The following is a 25,320-nucleotide window of genomic DNA, read 5'->3' as shown; positions in this document are numbered from 1 at the left end:
TTTAGGGTAGTGTTGTAGTGTTTGCGTAGTGTAGGGTCATGCTGGGGTGTAGTGTTTTAGGGTTTTGGGTAGTGTTGTAGTGTTTGCGTAGTGTAGGGTCATGCTGGGGGTAGTGTTTTAGGGTTTAGGGTAGTGTTGTAGTGTTTGTGTAGTGTAGGGTCATGCTGGGGGTAGTGTTTTAGGGTTTAGGGTAGTGTTGTACTGTTTGTGTAGTGTAGGGTCATGCTGGGAGTAGTGTTTTAGGGTTTAGGGTAGTTTAGTTGTTTAGTGTATGCTAAAGGCATATTAGTTCTAAAAGTTTTCGTTATTTTAATTTGCGGCCTAATAGTACATGCAGGACGTTTTTTTTGCGGACTGATGATATGCGGGATTTCGTCATATATTCGCTAATCATACTTTCTATGGCAAAATGAACCCCCTCATTTTGTTCCTTTTTAAATTAAATGTTTTAAGAGTTACCACTTTATTCCAATCAAGATGGCTTCAGGTGTGCCATACCTTTGTAATAAGTAGGACTGTTAGCACTCTAGTTGTTCTTTAGAACACTCTGGGACATTCTGTCATTGGGCTATAGTTGGGCTACATCTGGCTGATATTTGGGCAACATTTGTTTTTTTTTATTGGGCTACATTTGGGCTCCAACATATATATAGCCCAATGTAGCCCAATATATGTTTTTCAAAGTTAATTTTCGTAAAAACCACTGGAGCCTATATCTTGAGACATAGCAAAGGCACATCGGGCTACCAGTCCCTACAATTTTGCCAAGTTTGGTGTAAATCCATTCAGCCGTTCGGGCTAAAAGTGAGGCCAACCGCCCTATGGAAAATTGCATGGGAGAAGCACGTTTTGGGACCCCCCTTTTTTCTCGGCCCCCCCTTGACGAAACCCACCCAAATTTTCAGGGGCTGCTCAGAAACAAAATGTTCCATTTTCCTGAAAATTTCAGCCAATTCTGTCCTCAAACGCCAAAGTTATTCGACATAGAATTTTCAAAAATCCCATAGGGAAAAAATCCTAACTATATATACCTACTGGCTATCGCCAGTAGGTAATATATATATATATATATATATATATATACACATATATGTATATATATATATATATATCCACAAGCACCTCCTTTACGAGAAAAGAGTGGAAGCCACAGTGGGGGAACATCAAGGAGGCCACTTTATTTCAAAAAGATACACATGGCAGGAAAATGCATTTCGGCTGTTGTGCCTTCTTCAGTGCCCGGTAAGTATAGCAGGAGGTGTGCTCAATCCCCAAGGAAGTATGTCTCACTCTTTGCTGATTGGTTGGAACCATATCACACCCCCTCCAAATGGAAACACCGCCCTTACTGCTGCTTATTGTGTAGTAACGGATTGCAAGTCCCAGAATGCACTATTCAATCAATCAATCAATCAAGGCATTTATAGAGCGCACTACTCACCCGGAGGGTCTCAAGGCACTTGGGGGGGGGGGTGGTGCCGCTACTGCTCGAACAGCCAGGTCTTGAGCTTCTTCCTGAAGGAGAGGTGGTTTTGGGTCAGGTGAAGGTCGGTCGGGAGGGTGTTCCAGGTCTTGGCGGCCAGGTAGGAGAAGGACCTTCCTCCTGTTGTCGCTCTTCGGATGCGGGGGACGGCAGCGAGGGCGTGGTTGGTCGATCGGAGGTGGCGTTTGGGAGCGTAGAAGTTGAGGCGGTTGTTGAGGTAGCTCGGGCCATGGTCGTGTAAGGCTTTGTGTGCGTGGGTGAGGAGACGGAAGGTGATTCTCTTGTTGACGGGGAGCCAGTGCAGGTCTCTCAGATGTCCGGAGATGTGGCTGCGTCGGCGGATGTCGAGGATGAGTCTGGCTGAGGCGTTCTGGATCCGCTGGAGTCTCTTCTGGAGCTTGGCGGTGGTTCCGGCGTAGAGGGCGTTGCCGTAGTCCAGTCGGCTGGTGACGAGGGCCTGGGTGACCGTCTTCCTGGTCTCGGTGGGGATCCACCGGAAGATCTTCCGTAGCATGCGCAGGATGTTGAAACAGGACGCGGAGACGGCGTTGACTTGTCTGGTCATGGAGAGGGAGGAGTCCAGGATGAAGCCCAGGTTGCGTGCGTGGTCTGTCGGTTTGGGTGCGGTGCCCAGGGCGGGGGGCCACCAGGAGTCGTCCCAGGCGGAGGGCGAGGAGCCTAGGATGAGGACTTCCGTCTTGTCTGAGTTCAGTTTCAGGCGGCTGGTCGTCATCCACTCGGCTACGTCTTTCATCCCTTCGTGGAGGTTGGTTCTGGCGGCGGCGGGGTCGTTGGTCAGGGAGAGGATCAGCTGGGTGTCGTCGGCGTAGGAGATGATGTTGAGGTTGTGTTGGCGTGCGATGGCCGCAAGGGGGCTCATGTAGACGTTGAAGAGGGTGGGGCTGAGCGAGGAGCCCTGAGGAACGCCGCAGATGACTTCCGTGGCTGCAGATCTGAACGGTGGCAGGCGTACTCTCTGTGTCCTTCCAGCGAGGAAGGAGATGATCCACTCCAGAGCCTTTTCCTGGATTCTGATGTTGCTGAGGCGCTGCACTAGGGTGCAGTGGCAAACAGTGTCGAACGCCGCGGAGAGGTCTAGGAGGATGAGGGCTGCTGTTTCGCCGTTGTCCAGCAGGGCTCGGATGTCATCGGTGGCAGCGATGAGGGCGGTCTCGGTGCTGTGGTTGGCTCGGAAGCCAGACTGTGAGGGGTCGAGGGATCCATTCGTCTCGAGGAAGGCGGCCAGCTGCTTGTTGACGGTCTTCTCGATGACTTTGGCTGGAAACGGGAGGAGCGAGATGGGGCGGTAATTCTTGAGTTCGGTGGGGTCCGCTGTTGGTTTCTTTAGTAGAGCGCTGATTTCGGCGTGCTTCCAGCTCTCAGGGAAGGTGGCGGTGTCGAAGGAGGTGTTGATGATGTCCCGCAGGTGGGGTGCGATGACAGCGTCGGCCTTGTTGAAGACGTGGTGAGGGCAGGGGTCTGTCGGAGATCCGGAGTGGATAGAGTTCATCGTGCAGATGGTGTCTTCTGTGTTGATCTGGGTCCAGGCGCTGAGGGTGGTGGTGGGGGGCGTTGGTGCGGTCGTGGGGAGCGTTGTTTGTGGGCTGAAGCTGTTGTGTATGTCAGCGATCTTGTTGTGGAAGTAGGAGGCGAGAGAGTTGCAGAGGTCTTGCGACGGGGTGATGTCGTTGATTCCGGCGTTGGGGTTGGAGAGCTCTTTCACGATGTTGAAGAGTTCCTTGCAGTTGTGTGCGTTGTTGTCCAGCCGGTCCTTGAATGCTGATTTCTTGGTGGCGTGGATCAGTTGATGGTGCTTCCGGGTGGCGAGCTTGAGGGTGGTCATGTTGTCCGGTGTTGGCTCCCTTCTCCAGGCTTTCTCGAGGGCTCGGCAGTTCTTCTTGGAGCTCTTGAGTTCGTCAGTGAACCATGGGGCCTTCTTGCTGCCGGGTCTGCTAGGCGGGGTCCTCAGTGGGGCGAGGTCGTCTGCGCAGTTGCTGATCCACTTCGTGAGGTTGTCGGCAGCCTGGCTAGGGTTCGCTGAGCTGGCGGGAGGGTGTTGGCTCAAGGAAGTGGCGAGCTGGTTTGCTGTGATCTTGTTCCAGTTTCTTCGAGCAACTTGTTGCTGGTGGTGGTGGATCGTGGATCTTCTGAAGGTGAAGTGGACGCAGCTGTGGTCCGTCCAGTGGAGTCCGGTGGCGTGGCTGAAGACGATGTCCTTGCTGGAAGAGAAGACAGCGTCGAGTGTGTGTCTGGCGAGGTGGGTGGGGGTGGTCACCAGCTGCTTGAGTCCGAGGATGGCGAGGTTGTCAAGCAGGGTGGTGGTGTTGCGGTCGTTGTTGTTCTCCAGGTGGAAGTTGATGTCCCCCAGGAGGATGAAGTCAGCGGAGGGGAGGGCGTGCGGGCTGATGAAGTCGGCGATGTCTTCGCTGAATTGTGTGCGTGGTCCCGGGGGTCGGTAGATGAGGGTGCCTCTGAGGGTGGTTTTGGGGTCCGTGTGGATCTGGAAGTGCAGGTGTTCGGCAGTTGTCAGGGTGTCGTCGGTGTTGGTCGCGATGCGGATGGTGTCTCCTTAGATGATGGCGATGCCTCCTCCAGTCTGGTTGCCGCGGTCTCTTCGGGTGATCTTGTAGCCCTCTGGGATGGCGATGTCGGGCGCTGAGGAGTCGTTCATCCAGGTTTCCGTGAGGAAGGCGACGTCAGGAGCTGTGGTGTCGAGGAGGTTCCAGAGTTCGATGGCGTGTCTGTGGACGGAGCGGGTGTTGAGTAGGATGCACTTGAGGTGGTTGCTGCTGGTGTTCGGCTTGGCGGGCGCTGGTGCGGGGCAGGTCCGGATGCAGGTGAACTTGCAGGCGTGGCAGCTGAAGGGTCCGTGGGTTCGTCTCGGGGTGGCTCGGTAGCATCCCGGGATTCGGCCGGTGTTGAGTGCGTTGAGGGTGGCGGCGTCGTATGTCCGGCGGGGGCCAGGGGTCTTGGGCCTGGGCGCGGTCCAGGCGCGGACGGGCGCAGACGGGCTTACCTTTGGCGCACCTTCGGCGCTCAGTCGGTGCTCCCGCTGCGCGCGTCCGCTGCGCGGTCGCTCTGGGGGCGTCATAAAAAGGGAGCCGGTCGGGAGGGTCTGCGGGAGGGCGGGAGCGGGAGCCAATCGGCTGGCGGGGGGGCGGGGCCGCAGGCTAGGGCGGCGGGAAAATCTGGCGCGGCCTCGGCGGGCCTCGGGTGGCTGGGGTGGCGGGAAAATCTGGCGCGGCCTCGGCGGGCCTCGGGTGGCGGGAGGCTGGTGGGCTCGGCGGCCCTCGGGTGGCTGGAGGCTGGAGTGCTCGGCGGCCCTCGGTGGCTGGGGCTGAGCAGGCAGGCACAGGAGCGTGGGGGTGACCAGGCCAGGAGGCGCAGTGGTCACTCCCTGGCTCTGGTCGGGCTCTCCTTAAAAAGGGAGCCAGTCGGGAGGGTCTGCGGGAGGGCGGGAGCGGGAGCCAATCGGCTGGCGGGGGGGCGGGGGGGCGGGGCCGCGGGAAAATCTGGCGCGGCCTCGGCGGGCCTCGGGTGGCTGGGGTGGCGGGAAAATCTGGCGCGGCCTCGGCGGGCCTCGGGTGGCGGGAGGCTGGTGGGCTCGGCGGCCCTCGGGTGGCTGGAGGCTGGAATGCTCGGCGGCCCTCGGTGGCTGGGGCTGAGCAGGCAGGCACAGGAGCGTGGGGGTGACCAGGCCAGGAGGCGCAGTGGTCACTATTCCGGTGCTGGGCGGTGCTGGGGCCGGCGAGTCAAGGAGATGGACACGGCCAATATCCTGATGTGTCCAACTGAGTAAAAGTACCCCCTCGAGTCCCCTCACCGCACCAACCTTCTTTCCGAGAGTCAATTAGGCGAAGGCCCCAATGTCAGTGCATCAGGCCCGGTGTGAGGCAGATTGGCCTCAGCATCGCTTCTCTTCTTCCCGGAGTATGAAGGTGGGCTCTGGACGATCCGATACCTCAGAGAACACCACAGGAGCAGCCGCCCACACCAATGAGCACCAGAGCCAACTTGCGATGCGGGGGCTTCCAAAAGCGTGTCTCTGGCCAACAGGCTGAAATATCCACGAGCACCTCCTTTACGAGAAAAGAGTGGAAGCCACATCGGGGGAACATCAAGGAGGCCACTTTATTTCAAAAAGATGCACAGGGCAGGCAAATGCATTTCGGCTGTTGAGCCTTCTTCAGTGCCCGGTAAGTATAGAAGGAGGCGTGCTCAATCCCCAAGGAAGTATGTTCCGCTCTTTGCTGGTTGGTTGGAACCATATCACACCCCCTCCAAATGGAAACACCACCCTTACTGCTGCCCATTGTGTAGTAATGGACTGCAATTCCCAGAATGCACTATTCTGGTGCTGGGTGATGCTGGGGTCGGCGAGTCAAAGAGATGGACTCGGCCAATATCCTGATGTGTCCAACTGAGAAAAGTACCCCCTTGAGTCCCCTCACCGCACCAACCTTCTTTCTGAGAGTCAATTAGGCGAGGGCCCCAATGTCAGTGCATCGGGCCCGGTGTGAGGCAGAATGGCCTCAGCATCGCTTCTCTACTCCCCAGAGTATGAAGGTGGGCTCTGGACGATCCGATACCTCGAGAACACCGCAGGAGCAGCGGCAGCCGCCCACACCAATGATCACCAGAGCCAACTTGCGATGCGGGGGCTTCCAAAAGCGTGTCACTGGCCAACACGCTGAAATATCCACGAGCACCTCCTTTACGAGAAAAGAGTGGAAGCCACAGCGGGGGAACATCAAGGAGGCCACTTTATTTCTAAAAGATACACATGGCAGGCAAATGCATTTCGGCTGTTGAGCCTTCTTCAGTGTCCGGTAAGTATAGCAGGAGGCGTGCTCAATTGCCAAGGAAGTATGTCCCGCTCTTTGCTGATTGGTTGGAACCATATCACCCCCTCCAAATGGAAACACCACCCTTACTGCTGCCCATCGTGTAGTAACGGACTGCAAGTCCCAGAATGCACTATTCCGGTGCTGGGTGATGCTGGGACCGGCGAGTCAAGGAGATGGACACGGCCAATATCCTGATGTGTCCAACTGAGCAAAAGTACCCCTCGAGTCCCCTCACCGCACCAACCTTCTTTTCGAGAGTCAATTAGGCGAGGGCCCCAATGTCAGTGCATCAGGCCCGGTGTGAGGCAGAATGGCCTCAGCATCGCTTCTCTTCTCCTCCGTCTATGAAGGTGGGCTCTGGACGATCATATACCTCGGAGAACATCACAGGAGCAGCCGCAGCCGCCCACACCAATGAGCACCAGAGCCAACTTGCGATGTATATATTCATCACCAAAAAGCTCTTGCGCTTTCGATGGTCACTCACGGCATCCCACGCAATCCAGCTTATGCGCCTCTTACAGCTTCCACGCCCTTTCTCCAGTAATTAGCATGATTCCTGATGCGTTTTGAGGCCACTCCGCCTCTTCATCAAGGGGACATTCACAGACACAACCGGTAACCTCGCCTCTATTTCCATCATTCATTATTTATTAAATCGGGAAATACTGCCCTTAGTGGGCGTTGCTCATTATGTTCACCATTGAGCATGACAGGACATGCAGTCCATGAGGTGAGTTTTTAATCTTCCTTAAGTAGGTCGGATGATCCTGTGTTTAATTTTTAGTCCTTATAACAACCTTTAGTAGGAAGGGAGACTCGGGGTAGTTTGGCTCCTTGTTTGAATTGGAACGTCATACCTCAAGGCAAAGAGCAGATCTTCACTCAGGCATCTCTGCTTCACAGTGTTGTACCTGTGAACAGAGCGGTGCTCCTTCTCACGGCCAAGGGCAACCATGTCAAATCTTCATCACCAAAAAGCTCTTGCGCTTTAGACGGTCACTCACGGCATCCCACGCAATCCAGCTTATGCACCTCTTACAGCTTCCACGCCCTTTCTCCAGTAATTAGCATGATTCCCGATGCGTTTCGAGGCCACTCCGCCTCTTCATCAAGGGGACAGTCACAGAAGCAACCGGTAACCTCGACTCTATTTCCATCATTCATTATTTATTAAATCGGGAAATACCGCCCTTAGTGGGTGTGGATCATTATGTTCACCATCAAGCATGATGGTACTTGTAGTCCATGAGGTGAGTTTTTAATCTTCCTTAAGTAGGTCGGATGCACCTGTGTTTAATTTTTAGTCCTTATAACAACCTTTAGTAGGAAGGGAGACTCAGGGTAGTTTGGCTGCTTGTTTGAATCGGAACGTCGTACCTCATGTGTGGTGTGGTGATGAGTAAATATATTTCTTAATGATACATGTCCAACAAACTAGAAATATAAAAAGCAGTGTATGTGACAGTTTTTGCATATAAATAAGTATTCATACCACTCAGTGATTGTATAAGTGACGTATGGATAACTGTATACTTTTAATATTGATTGTATAACACACTAAGTATGTGTTACTATCTATATGAATAAATAAAGTAGTGTTTGTATAAGTGTGTAGCTTAGTAAATATAAGTATGATCAATTGTTTGCATAAGTGAGTAGGATGTCTGCATAAGTGAATAGAATGTGTGCTGGTGTGTAATGTTGATGTAGGTGTATAAGTATATTTAATAGTGTTCTATTAATCTTTGTAAGCATGTATGAGTGAATCTAACCGTAAGTGTTCAGATCTATGTGAACATGTAGGAATCACTGAGTGGGTTTTTAGAAACTTGTATTGCTGTGTCAATGGTTTTAAATATGGTACTTCATATTTTATAATGAGTGTTGAAAGTTTGTGCTGCTGTATGATGAGGTGTATCTGTTTGTCACATGGATGATGTCATCAGTGATGTCATCAGTGATGTCATTTGAGATGTCATCAGTGATATCATCAGTGATGTCACTGACCATGTCATGAATGATGTAATATGTGACATCATCAGCAGTGGATTGCGGGCGCGCGAGTTATAGTTAGTACAACTAACTATAACAGGGGAATTTCAATGGTTTTATATGAGTGAAATGTCTAGCGAACTATAACACCTTTGAAACCTATGGTTTTTTCATTGGATTTCTTTGGTTTTTTTGAATGTTAATTCTTAACTATAACAGGTCTGAAACCTATGTTTTTTTTCAGTGCATTTCAAAGGTTTTTTAAATGCTAATTCCTAACTATAACAGGTGTGAAACCTATGGTTTTTTCAGTGAATTTCAAAGGTTTTTTAAATGATCATTTTTGAATATATTTATTGTTTTTTTGAATATTTTTTTAATCTTTTTATTTTTAGAAATGTTATTTTTTATTACATTTCACATCTTTTTTTATTAATTTTTTAAAATAAAAATGTATTCTTTGTATTATTTTATATTCTTTATAATGTACTTAAATTAATATTATTTTTATTAATATTATTTAATTATTTTTATTTTAAAAATTTTTATTTTAGGGTCGCTGTCTAGGATCCGTGTAGGGTGTGCGACGGGTACAACTTTTCCAACGCGGTTGCTGTGCGACTTTCTCGCGACTCCTGCCGCATATGCGAGATGTACGTATTACGCGACGTCCTGGGACATCTTCTGTAAACAGTTGAGTAAAAGCGTTTTGGTTACAGTAGTGATTTTTAAGGAATATTATTGTATTTTAAAATTTGACAATTAGATATTATATCCGAACCCCATCTGCGTGTCTACCCCCTAGGCGTAGCCTTCACTTTCCGCATGCGTGTTTGTGGTAGCGCATGCGTGTTAATGTTGGACATGCGCACAGTACGTCTCACCATCTGGCCGTGTACCCCTAACGTATTTCATTTTATTTGCGCATGCTCAATTACAACATGCCCAATCACAGCTCTCACACCCAGTGACATCATGCTCAACCAATCATCGTTCTGCATAGCATTTATAACCTTTCAACCTTCTCAAACTTTTCCTATTCCGCATTCACAGCCATTGATAGTGTTCGTATCCACTTCTTCCTAGGTGAGCACTTTTTTTAAGGGCAATTAAGTTAATTAATCTGAACGATCTTTAAGTACCGCGTAAATGCAAATTTTTGTTCGATTTGGCAATTCTGTTTTTAAGCACTCTTTCCTGCTTTTTTATATCGTTAAAGTTGACTTTGTAACCTTTGTTTCTATGCAAAACACTTAATCCTGCTGCGTTTCTTTAATTTGCCAACCACCACGTGGCCGCTCCCGCAGCAGTGTGCTACGTGCTATTCGAGTTAATGCGATTTCGTTTTTCTCGTGTAAGTACTGCGTTATGTGCCCCATGCATTCCAAAAGTAATGCGTTCGACAATAGCTTATTTTAGCACGGTTTCCAGCTCTTGTATGTCGAATAACTTGCCTTGATAGCCGTTGTTTCTGAGCTAATCAGTTAAATCTGCCACCTTTCATTATTTAAGTAGTGCACCACGTGCTGCTTCCTCCCCATGCACTGCACATGTAATCGATTGGCCAATGTTGTATTTTAGCACACACTCCATATTTTTTTATTAACGTTAAACTTGATTTTCCCCCTGTTCTAGCTCATTATACAGATGTGTCAAACATGGGATATAATAGTCTCCACAAGCTGTTTAGTCCTGCCCATGCACTATCCCAGGTAGTGGTCAACAGCTCGACACAACAGATCCACTGACTGCTCTCCATATGCTATCAGCCAAGAATTGTAATGGACCTAATAGAGTTATCAGGTTAGACTTTAACATTTCATGAAAGAAAAAGTATAATACCCTAGTGGTGTCATAAACTTCGGATTACTTGGTACTTTGTTTTGGCTTTGAATGTTTTTTATAAAAAGGTACAGCTTAAATTTTGAACATAGTATAGTTAGATATTTTCATTATGTTTGTGAATTTAAAATTATGTTTGTTATCTTGCCATTACAAATTGTTTTGAACAGTTGTGACTGTCTTATGTACTCGATGGGTAAAACTCTGAAAACAAGTAAAAAATATTGCAAATTAACTTTACAATTTTTACCATTGCTGTTATGATGCGCTAATGTTCATCTTTTTTACATTTAAAGTCTTTTTAAACTTTCTGTACTGTATGCAGCCAAAAAGATTCACAAATGTTAACGGATAACGTAAAAGTAATCCGCCACTAAAAAGCTGGCACCTGTTTCGAACTAAACACTAATTGGGAAAGGGTACTTCCAATTTTATAAAAAGTATAAACTATACAAATAGTTATTTTAAATATGAGAAGAAACGTGTGTGAAAGGGCAATGTTATTCAACTCCACATTAAGGGGCCGATTAGGATGGCGGACGGACTTGCGTCCGTCCGCCATCCCAGAGGTGGAGGGACCGTCCGCATGGGCTGCGGCGGTCCCTCCGTGCAAATTAGGATGTGACCGCCACCCTGGCGGTCACATCCTGGATATTTAACATTGCGGCGGGTGCTGCTTCAAGCAGCACCCGCCACAATGTTAAAAGTGCATGTGTAACATTTACATGCACAAAGCGGCAGGCACCGCGCGGTGCCTGCCGCTTTGTGCATGTAAATACTGGGGGGTTCCATAGGTACCCCCCATGTGCACCCCCTACCCGCCTACACCCTGGGGGCCCGCAACGGGCCCCCAAAATCAAAAGTACACATGCTTTTCCACGGCGGAAAAACCGCCGCGGAAAAGCATGTTTACTAATGCTTCCTAATTTGGCTGGCGGTGTCTGATAGACACTGCCAGCCAAATGAGAGCTTTTCCGCCGCAGTTGTTATCCGACCGTGGCGGAAAAGCAGCGGACAGAAACCAAGACCCACCAGCCATCGTAATGCGGCGGTGGGTCTTTGGTGACTCCGCAGAGGATTTTCCGCCTCCTCCGGGCCGGAGGTGGCTTCCGCCGGCCCGGAGGAGGCGGAAAATCCTCCATCCTAATCGGCCCCTAAGTTAGTAACAATTACCAATCATAACATCTTTCTTTTACTATCTTTTAGATGTAGAGCTTCAGGGTGCATTATGTCCCAGCACGTGGTGAAAAACACACTGGTGACAGAAAGTTGAGCTGCGAATATTCTTTGCAGTCACTCTCACTTCCTCTCTCCTTTGATAAAAAAATTACACACAATATTAACTTCCTTTTCATCTTACAGGTTGTGTTTCACAAATTGGCGTTCCCCACCAACACCTCTAAAACTTAATGTTCAAGGATTCTGCGATGATGTGTGGCCATCGTAACAACGTTTGAGAAGGCTGCTACGACACGTGGTGCACCCTTTTTGAATCACGCCAATGGCACAAGGTGAGCAAAAAAGCTTGTTTCCGAAACAACGACAAGTCATCTGTGAAAGGAGAGAGTGGGTAGGGTACAGCAGCTTCACTGCGTACAAATGTACAATTACCTCTGAGCAGTGACAATAGATAGATTACAACATTCTTTGAGTCAAATCTACAAGCCCCTTGCGCCACTTTTGTATGTACTATACTAAGACTAACTCTATATACTATATTTCAGCTTACTTAACTGCAGGGTGCAGTATAAACCAGCACGTGCTTGAACACACAACGAAGGCAAAAGGTGAGCTACGAGTATTTTCTCCACTATTAACTGCTCCATCTATAACTTTCTCTCTCTCACAGTTTTAATGTCTTTTTCTCTCTGTTTCTCACATTGTTTCTGGTTCTCTTTTAAAGTTATGGATGCTGCTGTCCACTCTGCGGTGTACAGCCAAAGCTGAGTTCAAGTTCTGAACTCTGTTGGTCACAGTGTTTACATAAGGTAAGAAGAGCAGCCTAGATATACAATGCCTCCGATTAAATGCATTAGAAATATAAGACCTTATTTACAAGCCCCTTGCGCCATTTTTGCGTCACTTTCAACATGAGAAAAGTACCACAAAAATGAGTCTTGTAAATAAGTCCTAAACAATATTATCCAGTATAATAACTTGTTCTCTCACCTAATTCTGTCTCATGTCTGAATCATTTTAAAGACCTGTTGATCTGTAATGTAAATCTGACACAGTAGGCACTTCCATACAGACACCGCTTGAACGCAAACCTATAAGACAAGTGAAATGTATCAGGCACACTGCACACGTTAACATAAGAAAATATCTTCCAGTGTTAATTTGACTTGTAATGTTCACCTCATTTAGGGCCATATGTAGGTAGCTTAATACCGGTCAGTAACGGCCGAAAATCGGTAAATTTCCCATTACCGCCCGGTATTTAGCTTTTTCTAATGTAGGTTGCTGGATTTAAGGATTCGGTAATTTACCAATTCGGTAATTTAAGGAATCGGTAAATGACCGAATCCTTAAAATTCCAAATCGGTAAATTACCAAATCCTTCAATCCTATGTAGGGATCACTCAAGTGAGTGCATTTTTGATTTAAGGATTCGTTATTTACCACCAACTACAAGTTGGTGGTAAATATTGAATACCTTTAAAAAAGCAATTTTGTGCTTTTTTAAAAGTGCCATGTGGCAGACATACATGCCCTTAGGGCATGTATGTGCGCCACATGTGCACACATGCATGATTCAGGGGTGCAACAGGGTGTCAATGTGACACCCTGCCACCCTTGAATATGCTCCCCTATTACCGATTCGGTATTTACCGAATCGGTAATAGTGAATGGCTTCCCATTCATTCCTATGGGCCTCCAGGCCCATAGGAATGAATGGGAAGGTATTCCTTATTACCGATTCAGTAAATACCGAATCGGTAATAACGAATATTACCGAATCGGTAAAAATTACCTATTTTTTACCTACATACTATTTACCGATTCTTAAATACCGAATCGGTAAAATTCGGTATTTAGGAATCGGTAAAATTCGGTATTTAGGAATCGGTAAATTGTATTTACCTACATCTGGCCCTTAGTCACATCGATCTAATTTTAAACACTAATTTTCTTTTTTGTTTTGCAGATTACCTACCGTACTTCTTTTGGAGTCCATATAACATTTTATTCATTATATTTTGCTAAAGTTATGTTTTTAGTTATTTATTGTATTATCTTTAAGCTACGTTCCCAGTTATTTATTGTTTTAATAAAAGTTTTTTTTAAAAGTATATACGTCTTTTTTTATTCGCGAGAGGGGGGTGAGGGAGTGATCCCCAATAGAAATTATATTTATAATTTGAAGTATATTTCTGTGGCTAACTCTTTACCAGAGTTTATACCTACGACTAACGGTTCCTATGGAAACGTTTAAAAACTCCAGCACAGTAACTTTTTTCCATTACCAACATAGTGTGCTGAACTTCTAACCTCTGTGCTCACTTTAGTGTTCCATGAACTGTTACTATGGTAACAGGCACAAAGCTGTTTGGGGGTAGGGTTGAAAGGTACTGGCTGTACAGAAACTGTTATATTTACCCAGGATCCTCTACATGACAGAGAGGAAAGCAAAGTAAAACAGAACACTGTGTACCAGATTCATAACCCCCTTGCGCCACTTTCGCGTCCAAGGCCCCCCCTGCAAAATTAGAATTGTGTGGGCCTCAACGACCCCCTCAAACCCTGGGAACCATCAACCCTGGAAATTTGTTTATTGTATGAGGCAGACTGCGTGGCACTCCGCCTGGTGCCCTTGTGAGCCCTGGAGACCGCCACGCCCCAGGGCCAGCTTATGCAGTGTCCCACCCACAGGACACTGCTGTTTGCTCCCACCCAGTCATTAACTTAGAGTCCCAGAGGGGGGGGGCGTGGTTAATCGCCGAGCATGGCGGACGCGAGCTAGGGAAGCTCCGTGCAAACCCTGACACTGGCACTAAATATCCTGATGGAGCGGGCCTGCCTGGACTGGTACGTGCTGGAGGCGGGTATCGGAGGGTCGAAGGAGTAGAGTGGCCGACTTTGCGACTGACTGGTGACACCTTTCTCCCTTAATCATCGGGACGGACTGCTGCGGGGGAGCGGCGGCCTTGAGGAGTGACGGGGCAGGGGCAGGGAAGCGGGGACGGACGTGAGATGCAGAAAGGCTGCACCGGGCACATTGGGATCCCTGTTCTGCCTGACACTTGTCACCAGTCAAAACCCCCGGCGGGAGAATACAGCGGCGCAGCTGTTAAGCTGGCGCGATACCTGTTCCACTGGCTGAAGCTGAAGCTGCGTGCGCGGAGGATGTAAACCCAAGATGGCGCCGGCGGGTGAGGAAACAATGCCACGAATCGGGAGCAGAGCTAGACTGGAGTCGTGACACTTAGAGGGAGTAGTGATTAATACCACGGCACATGGAAGTAATAGAACGGCATGGATTGTGGGCGACGCCGGCCCCCCTACTTTCTTCTTTGGACGCTGCCGTTGTGTGGAACGAGCACAGCCCCACCACATAGTTGGGAGGTAAGGAAAAGATATTCGGGGGCTGTGGTCAGGGACCGACTGACAGCTGATATGCAGAGGCTTAGAGTTGCGCTGTGGGGGTAAACCTTTGTATGGGCTGTGATTCCTACGCCCCCGAGGCTGGATTCCGGGCTGTCTAGAGTGCCACACACAAAGAGAGGCCTCCGGAGTTGTACCGTCAGGGATTGGGGCCCCTGTATGGGAGTTTGTGAGGATGGAGCCCTAGTTGGTGAATACGCGGCTGGGAGAGGCGCATAGCAGAGTTGTGGAGGAGACACTGGAGCCTGGCTGTGCACCGCGCCTGATAGAGGCCAACTGGAGATGGCGTTGCTGCCCTCTCCCCTCCCATTCTGGTGACGAGGGCGCAGGGGATTACCCTTGCTTGGGTGTTAGTCCACTGCGGGGCCCAGATGCGGGGCTGATGCCTGCAGACATGGGGCGCTATAGAGCAAAGCAGCAGGAGGCACAGGCTGCAACATGAACACGAGGATGGCGAGCAGCAGTACACAGGAGTCAGAAGTAGATGTGATCCCCCCCACAGCAGACTCAGAGCCAATGGACAAACTAGACCTCATACTGAAGGAAATACGGGACTCGAGAGTGGCAATGGAGACGCAAATGGGATTTCTCTCTGCCAATCTCAACTTGCTGAAGGCAGATCACAAAAACCTAGCCGAAAAAGTGAAATGCAATAAAATTGCCATTGACGACCTGGTCTCACAGCAAAAAGAGCAGGCTACTCAACTGGAGCAGATGCGGCGCCAGCTAAAGGGGCTTCAAGAGAGGGTGGACGACGCGGAAGGGAGATCCCGTAGGAACAACGTACTTATCCTTGGAATACCGGAGAGAAGTGAGGGGCATAGCCCCACGCAGTTTGTGGAGAGCTGGTTAAAAGACCAAGTGGCGAAGGAGGGGCTGTCAGTAATGTACAGTGTGGAGAGGGCGCATAGGGTACCAGCTAGACCCCCCCACCCCCGCCGGGCGCACCCCCGAGGCCGATCATTGCCAGTATTTTGAATTATAAAGACCGGGACACAATATTAAGAGCAGTGTGAGAAAACGCACCGATCACATATTTTTTTTTTTCGTTCATAAGAGTTTTATTTATAATTGCCAACAAAACACAGCATTATGCCTACAACCCTGAGGCTGGCTGCTGTTCGTAAATACTGTCAGTAGATGGTGTTACACAGCTATTCAGCCGACAACCTTCGGTCCGGCAGCAAATTAAACCATGATGGCAATAAAAACCACATCATCCTTTACCACAAAAATCATATTTTCTCTTACTTTTATATTTTTCCAAACATAACTCAACTTTTGACTCAGTAGTGTTGTAGACATCATACAGTATCGCACCTAGTTGCGTGAATTTTCTACTTGCGGCCAGTCTGGGCGCATACAGTCCTCATCCCTACTCTGAGTGTCCCCCCGTATACCTGTCTGGTTGTTGTATTGGCTGCCAACTTCCCGGCCTCAAACCGGTATGGAATCTTGATTACTGTTTCTCACCCCTCTTCCTCCTCATCTTCTGAGCTTTCTATGTCGTCTTCTGACAGAGGGTCACATAGGTCTCCCCGGTAACTATTCCAGGGTAACCACACCTTATTCCATTTGCGCGGGTTAGCTCTCATTTCGTATACCGCCCTTTCAGTCACCATAAGTGCGTCCATATTCCTGCACCACTGGGCCAAAGTCGGAGTTTCCACCGCCCCCCACTTCTGTGCTATATCTCGTTTGTCGACCATGAAACCCACAATGGCCCACAATTGACCCTGACATGTCAGTTCAGTAGGGCCCCATACATTTAGCAAGCATATAGGGGGGTCGGGTACCAATGTTGCTTCTAGTGTTTGAGAGATGGTGCGCAACACTTGTCGCCAATAGTTTGCGACAATTGAGCACTCCCAGAGTGTATGTAAAAATGTGCCTTCCCCTCCACAGCCCCTTAGACAATACGGGTGTTCCGCCCTGTGTAGTTTATGTAGTGTGGTTCTCGTGAAGTATATCCGGTGCAGGATCTTAAGTTGCACTAGTCGAAACCTTGCTGAAATGCCCGCTTCTCTCAGGGACGCCAGTGCAGCGTTCCATCCCGTCTCATCCATGTCTCCCAATTCGCTCACCCATTTCTCCCGCAACTTATCCAAGGGGTCTGGCAGGTTATTCAACAGTTTACGGTATGTGAGGGAGGTGGCGCTAGTCTGCATATAATCAGTGAGCAGGCGGTCCTCCAGTGGAGAGGACTCTGGGACCTTGGTTCCTGCTGGTATCACTGCCATTAGTGCGTGCCTAATTTGAACATATCGGTATGTTTCGTTGGGACCCAGGTTATAGTGTTGCTGAAGGTGCGAGAACGGGACCACCCCGTCTTTTGACCACATGTCCTCCACTGTGGAAATTCCTATATTGTCCCATTGAGTGAATCCTTTGGTGTGCCGCAAATGAGCCAGCACCTTAGTGTCCCACAAAGGTGTTAGACTCTCCCCCATTTAAGCCTCGCCTGCGCTCTGTGCCATAGTGTCACTGTGTGTTTGGTTGAACCCCTTAGTTTCTCCGCCAACCCCTTGTGGTATAGCGGCGCCAGTAGACTGTGTGTGCCCAGCTGTGCTCTGTCCGCTAGGTCACCCTGCGGAGCATGTAATCATTGGTTGAGAACTTTAAGTTGTGCCGCCCAATAATATAATTGTATATTAGGTAGGGCTATCCCACCATCGTACCAGCTTCTATTGAGTTTCAAATGCGCTATTCGAGCTGGGCGATCGCCCCATAGCAAGCTAGTCACCACTGCCGTCACCCTCTGTAGATAGCGTGGTGGCACCAAACTCGAAGCATTCTCCAGCACGTACAAGAACTGTGGCAGTGCCATCATTTTGTACAGTGCTGCCCTCCCTAGCAGCGTCAGAGGAAGGGTCTTCCAGTGTCCAACATCACTCCTCAATCTGTTTAGCGGTGGCAATAGATTCCGCTCATAGAAATCTGCAGCGTTGCGTGTTACGTGTATCCCCAAGTATTTGAATGAGGTGTCCGCTATTTCTAGTGGGCAGTCACTGGGAAGAATTGGAGAGGGACCTCTCAGCTCATAAATCACTGATTTCGTCCAGTTGATCTTATATCCAGACGCCTGTCCGTGCTTTTCACACAGCGCCAGGAGTTCTGGGATACCCTTCTCTGGGTCCGTCAGATAGATCAACATATCATCAGCATAAAGGGAGACTCTATCTTCCCAGTTGTCCCCCCATCTGATCCCCCTGAGTAATGGGGTGGTTCTAAGGACTGTGGCCAGAGACTCCAAGACTATTGCAAACAGCAAAGGTGAGAGCGGGCATCCCTGCCTTGTCCCTCTATTCAGTGGTATCTCGCGGGAGATGTGACCGTTAGCCGTCACTCGTGCCACCGGACTATTGTATAAGAGCCGTATCCAGGAGATGAACTTAGGACCGAAGCCCATATGGGCCAGTACTGCGAAGAGATATCGCCATTCCATCATATCGAATGCCATCCTGGCATCTAAGGATAGAATGGCCGCCGGTTCTGTCAGTAGTGGTGCTCGCGCCACCGCTCCATGTACTCTACGGAGGTTCATCGCTGTACTCCTGTGTGGCATAAAGCCCGATTGGTCTGGGTGAATCAGTTGTGTGAGGTGTGTCATTAACCTGGTGGCCAGCAGTTTCGCCCAAATTTTGGCCTCCGCGTTGAGGAGCGATATCGGGCGATACGACCCGCATTCATTAGGTGGCTTGCCCGGCTTCGGGATCGCCATGATGGTTGCCTGTCGCTGATCGAGAGGTAGAATCTCCCGGTCAAGGCTCTCCATGTACATGGCCAGTAGGGGCGGGCTTAGTGTCTCTGACATTGCCTTATACCATTCAATAGGAATTCCATTAGGGCCCGTCGCCTTCCCGGAGTGTATCGCATTGATGGCCATTTGCACCTCCTCCATCGTAAAATCCGTGTCAAGCTCATCTACTGCGTCCTGCGACAGAGTCAGCGTTGGTACATCACAGAGTGCCGCTATCGCTATCTCTTCCGTTACCTCAACTTCAGGGGTATACACCTCCTGAAAGTGGTCCGCTAGTGTCTCAATTATTGCCGCTGGGCGCGTTTGCACTATCCTGTCTGCATCCTTCAGCTGTAGTATACTCCTACTACCTCCCTTTCTCTTTTCCAACCAAGACAAAAGTTTACTTGCCTTATCCCCAACGTCATATATTTTATGTGTGGTTGCCGCTATGTTTTCTATTGCCCGTCGTTTTAGGTGATCATCGTGCAGTTGTTGACAAAGTTGAAGTGAGTGTAGCGTGTCCGTTGTCGGGTCCGCCATGTGTGCTTTGTTTGCCTCAGTAAGGTCTGACTCTAGCTCTGAGAATTCCCTCCTTTGAGTGCTTTTGTACCCCGCTATGGTCGATATGGCTTGCCCCCTCAGAACTGTTTTGTAGGCTTCCCATAGAATCGTAGGGGACTCTACCGAGGCCGCGTTTTCTGTAAAATAGTACTGAGTCGCCTTCTTCAGCTCCTTTCTTATAGCCGGTATCGCAAGATATCCCGGGCGTATCTGATACAGTCTTTTGTGGGCCCTTTCCGGACATGATAAAGTTAGAGTTAGTGGCGAGTGATCTGATATTCCCCTAGGTTTAATCTGCATTTCGTCTATGGTGAGGAAGCCGTCGCCCAAAGTGAGGAAATAGTCGATGCGAGACAAACTATTATGCGTAGCAGCATAATAAGTGTATTATAGCTCATTGGGGTGCAAGCTTCGCCATATGTCCACCAGCCCTTGCGCCTCTAGAAAATCACTGAATCGGGAGGGACCAGGAGTTTGTGTTCGAACCGGGAATCTATCCTGTGTGTTATGTGCAACCGCATTAAAGTCTCCCCCTATAACCAGATTGCCCTCTGGGAGTTCCAGGAGGAACTTCCCCAGGTCAGGAAACGCGATGGCATGTAACTCTGGTGGAATGTAAACAGATACAGATTGTCAGTGGTTTGCCCTCCCATTGTCCATGCGCAGCCGCGAAGCGGCCCTGGTCGTCCGTTTTGGTAGTCTGAAGTATAAACGGGGACGATTTTCGCAACAGAATGCCCGTCCCTCGTGATCCAGAGGTGAACTCAGAGTGTACTATCATATGATAACCCACCAAGTGTGTCTCTTGGAGAAGAACCAAGGCCGGATTCGCTCTCCTAATGCCCTGCATAACTAGTCCCCGCTTGATCTTATCCCCCAGACCCCGTACATTCCAGGACATGAACTGTAGTGGTGTCACTGGTGTCATTCGAGGACCTCCATGCGGGGTGTCAGCCTGTATGTATTGTGCCATGCTTATCTTGGAGTGAGGCACCCATGTGCGCTGTAGGTGAGTACCCATGTGGTCGCTTCTGTAGTTCAGTCTTCGTGACATCAGTGACCTTGCGTCGTACCTTTCTACTTTGAGTCAACTTGTCAATAAACAATACCCCTTGCTCTGAGGTGTGAACGTCAATAACTACCCCTCCCTGAACTCCCCCCCTCCCTGCCCTCTTGCTACACGGACTTCTAACCGCCCGCCCCCCCAACTTAGCAGTGTGCTTAACCCATCCCTCATACAAAATACTTGCTCGTTGAGGTGAGGAACACCCCACAGTCGGCGGCCTCTCTTACCCTCTTTGGAGGCCCTCGACCCAGTGTCCAATGGCAGTCCCTTAGGCAGTTAGCATGGTCAACAATTGTTCTTTACCCACCGGGTGGTCACTGCCCCGTCTCAGGGTCTTCTTCTACCCTTTCTCTCATTGGTGAATGCTCTTCCTCGTGTCCCGAAGTCTGGGAGCCCGTACGACCCCCTGCGTGCCGATCTCCATGTGTCCTGTTCGATCGGCGGGGCTGAGTGACCGGTCTCCATCCCTCCATCTAGTCCTGGGCCATTTCAGGTGTGTCGAAAAACGAAGTCTTGTTATCTGCTACTACTCGCAGCCTGGCCGGGAAAACCATTGAGTATGGAATTTCTCGCGTCCTCAACTCTCTTTTAACATCCAAGAATGTTCGTCTGCGCCAGGCGACCTGCGCCGTATAGTCCGGAAAAAAGGCCAGTGTCGAATTTTGTATTTTAACAGGAGGGGACTTCCTCGCTGCCTGCAGGATGGCGTCCCTGTCATGAAAGTTAAACAGTCGTGCCAGGATGGGCCATGGAGCTGCTCCCTGTTTTGGCCGGCCACCCGGTACTCTGTGTGCCCTCTCAACCGAGAAGAAGGTGGACAGGCCTTTAGGTTGTAGTTTCGTTTTGATCAGGTTTTCTATGAATAGATCTGTCGCTCCAGTACCTTCAGATTCTGGAACCCCCAGGATCCTTATGTTGTTTCTTCTGGAGCGCCCTTTTTGGTCATCTATCTTTTCTTTCAACACTTTATTCTCGGCTGTTACTCGTTCCATTGCCGTCTGCAGCTCTGACACATCTTCCACCAATGACTTTGTGACTACCTCCAGCGAGCTCACCTTCTCCGACATTTTATGGAAGTCTGCTCTTATTAGGGTGATCTCTGTAGAAATCGAGCCCACTGTAGTCTGTACCTGTGTCAATGTTCGCATAACATCATCCAGTGTCGCCTTTTTCCCTCCTGTTCCGTCCGCTGATTTTCCGCTGGGTGGTCTCCCTTCCAGTGGGGAGGATGTGCCCTTTTTATAGGCATATTTCTCAAGGCGGGCTTGCGTCGTACCACCTTTGGAACCCTTTCACGCCATCTTGGCGTCCACTTTGGCGTGTTTGTCTCGTGGCCCTCTTCGACGTCCGAGTTGAGGCTGGCGTGTGTCACCGTTCACACCGATCCGCCATCTCCCAGGTGCCCACACACCTTCTCAGTCGCTTAAGAAATATGACGCAACCAAGCAGGCCACCGCATGCATCTCCCTTGTCAGCGCACTCAAGGGTCAGGATAGATCTCAGCATCCAGGCTGAGTGTCAGCTTTTACTAGTCCCCGGGGTTGCTCATGGAGGCTTTGCTGCTCGTTACCTTGTTTTAGTACTATGTGCGTCTCTCAGGCAGTCGTCACTGCTCCATTCTCTGCTCGGGGATGTTCGCCGGCCGATGTGCTGCGACCCCTGCGGATCCCACTGTGCGACGGGCCACTGGGGCTCTTTTCACCACCTCTCAGCTGCCGGCTTGATTTCCCCCAGAGCGCCGGTGTCGTCAAGCACCCACGATGTCTAAGTGGGTTAGCTCAGCTCAGAGCTTGCGAGTCCGGTCGGGCAGCGAGCACCCGGCGCCCCTCTACACGCTTATGTGCTGCGGTGCCGGAGAGATCACGGGACCCTGTTTGCGGCTGGAGCCGGTTCCGGGGGCCCTCTTTCAAGTCTGTGATGTTTTTCTTGCCCGCTGCGCCCTCTCTTTAATTTGATCGCGCTACCATCCAATAATGCAGGGAGGTTCTGCTCACCCCATAGGCTGGTCGCGGCTCCTGAAAATGGCGGCTCGTTCTTTATGGCGGCTCTATCGTCCGAGTCCCGCAGCCCGCAGTCCGGCTAGTCTTCACGGAGCTCTCACCTCCGCTTTTCCACCGCTACTGAGTCCGCTCTTTAAAACTGTGCCGGCTCACTTCGTCGGCTGTTTTTCCGAGTGCAGCGGCTCCGCTTCCCGATGGTTGAGCACTTCCGGCCAGACTCGCCCAGGCTACCGATACTTCCTGTCGGGCTCCTCGGAGACGGCAGACCCCGGATCCTGGTCGTCGTGCAGGCCTCAGGAGCGCCGAGTGCTAACTCCACCGCCCGGCATCCGATTGCAGCCGGAGTTACTGCCACCGTTACCACCCGGTCCTGGGCGTCGGGTCCCCCCGATAGAGACCTGAAATCATTCGGATGAGTGCACGGATTTATGGAGAGGCCGCTCTAACTACGGAGCTCGTCCTCTAGGCTGCCGCCATGCTCGGCTGCTAGCCACGCCCCCGCGCCAATCAAATTTGAGAATAAAACGGTCTCCTTATATCCGGACTTTACACTGGTGGTCCAACAGACGAAGGCCGCCTTCCTGGAGATCAAGAAAAAGCTCAGGGCACACGACATGAAATATGCTTTGCTCTTCCCGGCCCGATTGAAAGTACTCTATGGGCAAAAGTCACTCTTCTTCGAAACCCCGGAGGAAGCAGCAGACTGGCTTGAAACCACTTTCTCCCCCCCGGCCACGCAGGCCTCTATGAGGAGTGATGGCTCCGGGAATTCTGCACAGCGACGAGCTGCGACGTTGACTCCTGAGGTACTGGAACATAGAGAGACAGCCACAGGCCTATCACCGTCTGCGGAACAAATTACAAGTAGCCAGAGGGACGCTTTGCTGACGGCGGCTGCGCTGGCTGGGCATGATGACAGGACATGGATGATTTCTGCTAGACCGTCGGAGGGTGCTTCGGCCCACTCAGAATCAAACACTAGCCTAACATTGTTCCCGATGGTGACTGCGCAGACAGCGAACACTTTTTGAACAGATGCTGGGACCCGGGCAGAAGTGGTATCGTATATAAGGGGTGGCCCAGTGCATTACTGTGCTGTTGAAATAGGGTGGTGGCCTGCTCTAAACATTCATAGACTTGTGTGCAAAGGGTTTGTACTGGGGCATCGAATGTGCACTATAAGTGCAGGGAAATGTTGAATAGTGCGATGGTGGTTGCTTCCTCCCCCATAGCAACTGCTCTGTGGTGTGTGCTTAGTAGTTTTTTGGTTCTATGGTTCTTTTTGGTTTGATCCCCTGTTGTTAGAGGGGGGATCCGAGCATTGGGAAATGTTACTGTGTTAGGGGGCTCGGCAATGAATCAAAACATGAGGATGTACAGACTTAAAGGTCCATATAACCATGAGTGGTCCCTTTGTATAAAGGATAATGGCACACTCTGACATGTATAGATTTCACTCCTGGAATGTTCGGGGCATGGGCTCCATCCAGAAAAGGCATAGGCTATTCGCACAACTGAATAGGAGGAAGGTGAGCGTGGCGTTTATACAGGAGACTCAATTGAACCAGGCAGAAGCACTGAAGCTGAACAAAAAATGGAGGGGTCAATTGTTTTTTACGTCGTATTCAGCCTTCGCAAGGGGGGCTGCGATATGGCTGAGAAGTGGTACACCCTTTAAATTACTGGAGCAGAAGGTTGATAAGGAAGGAAGACATGTGTTGTTGCATGGGCTGCTTGATGGGGAGCATATTGTACTGGGCAGTGTCTATACGCCTAATGTGGGTGAAGAAAAGTTTTGGAAGAGTCTGAATACACTGCTGGCGGACTGGGTGGGTATCAAATGTGGTCAGTGGTACCTAGGATAAGTACCAACTCCTCGAGCACAACCTTCAGCGAAAAAATTCACAATTTGTTCCAAAACTGTATGAATTACGTGTCCATGTTTAATTCACATGTATTAGTTCATGTCCATAATCCAATCTTTATCAATTGTATCATATATGCAATCCACTTATAGTGTTTCAGTGTTTAAACATTTTCCCTCCCGATGCATTTCGGACCTCAGTCCTTCGTCAGGGGATTCCTACAAGGCAAAGACATAGTCTAAACATTTCACCCCGAGGTTCAAGAAATCAAAAATAGCTCTGTAATTAATGCGCTTGAAAAGTAAAGAAACCGTGAACTACAGTGTTCAACCAATATTCAATCATTGTCCAATTCTCGTAGTATTCATGCATTATCTTAATATTACCGCTGTGTTTGCTCAAAATGAGTGATAAAATCAACACAAGATAAGTAAAGTCCAGATCACTTCTGTAACACCCAGTGTTCGGTAAACAGTGCTCGTATTACATACATACATCAATCATCGTGTGCTCTGTGCCTAAACGTTCTTAGCAAAGTTCCTACATCGAAACACTCAAAAATAATAAAGCCAAACTTACAGAAAAGTGGTGCCTGTGAGAGCCCGCGTCCCACTCGTGTGCTATCTGGCGTTTGCCGGCTGTGTTTGAACCTAACCACAGACATAAATGAGGGGTGCTCAGGTGCGTGTAAGCCTAAACTGTTGTAGCGGCCATCTTGTAGTGGTGAAGAATGATTAACCACATCTATACAAAGCAATCCAAGTAGTGCATCAATGTCTATCTATGTGCATGAATAAACCTAAGAGGATGAACAAACAACATATATACAGGCTGTAGCAATGGTAAATTCAAATAAACATCAAAATGAAAAATAATAATAAGCGCTAATATTCAACATAGCGGTGACATTCAACATATAGTACAGACACATATAAGTGTCCATCATGGTCCATTACAGGTAACATGTAAACTCCATCCGATCATTGAGACCGGATGGCTTCATGGATTGAAGAAACTTAATCCAATGATTCTCACGTTGCAGTAAAAAGTCATTATTGTCTCTGCCTTCCCGTTTTTTCACCACTTCCACAGCAGCGAACCTCAATTGACTGATGTTGTGTCGGTTTTCTTTGAAATGTACAGCAAGGTTGGATTTCAAGTTCACTGTTCTTATATTACTTTTGTGTTCATTTATCCTCACTTTAAGTTTCCTTGACGTCTTGCCAGTATAAACCAAGCCGCACGGGCATTTAATAATGTAGATCACATTCTCAGTGTCACATGTGGCGTTCAGTTTGAGTCTGATATTGGTAC

The sequence above is a fragment of the Lissotriton helveticus genome, chromosome 5_1 (assembly GCF_964261635.1).
Source record: "Lissotriton helveticus chromosome 5_1, aLisHel1.1, whole genome shotgun sequence".
In the NCBI taxonomy this organism is placed as follows: domain Eukaryota; kingdom Metazoa; phylum Chordata; class Amphibia; order Caudata; family Salamandridae; genus Lissotriton; species Lissotriton helveticus.
The sequence above is the reverse complement of the archived record's forward strand: the minus strand, read 5'-3'. Positions refer to the sequence as shown.